We start from the raw sequence: 638 nt of genomic DNA on the forward strand, positions 1-638 counted from the left end.
CTGCACACCCTCTTCAACCTTCCTACTGGCTCCTTCCTGCCCTGGCATTTTGCCACTAGGCATTCAGCAGTTTCTACAAGGAGTGTCGAGACCTGCCCGGACATGTCCTGGTCCCCTGGAAGAGAGGAGGGGTGCGTTCAGGCTGCCCCCACCCCCAACACACACACACACACACACACACACACACACACACACACACACACACACACACACTGATGGGGGTGGTGGTGAGAAACAGAAAAACAGAAATGCAGAGAGAACAAAGGAGAGAGAGAGAGGGACTGAGGGAGGCAAAGAGAGAAAATGTGGAAACTTCCTAGCTGTTTTTTCTTCTAAGTTGCCGTGGTTAGGGTGAGGACACCTAGAGGTGGAGGGGGCCCCAGCCAGCCAAGGAGGAGGGTTTGGGATGCTGGGTGACTGGGACACCATGCTGTGTGAGTCATGCACAGGGCTGCCCTGTTCTGGGCCTCAGTTTCCCCCGGTGTCAGGGAACTGATTCCCCCAGCCACCTGGCAGGGCTGGGGGTCCACACTCAGCCAGGGCCTAGCGCACAGTAGGTGCTCCATAAATGCACACTGTGGTCAGTGAAACCATTACAGGACCAGGCATGCAAACCAGGGCGCTGGAGGGGGGGGTGT

The sequence above is a fragment of the Lipotes vexillifer genome, unplaced genomic scaffold, assembly GCF_000442215.2.
Source record: "Lipotes vexillifer unplaced genomic scaffold, Lipotes_vexillifer_v1.1 scaffold469, whole genome shotgun sequence".
In the NCBI taxonomy this organism is placed as follows: domain Eukaryota; kingdom Metazoa; phylum Chordata; class Mammalia; order Artiodactyla; family Lipotidae; genus Lipotes; species Lipotes vexillifer.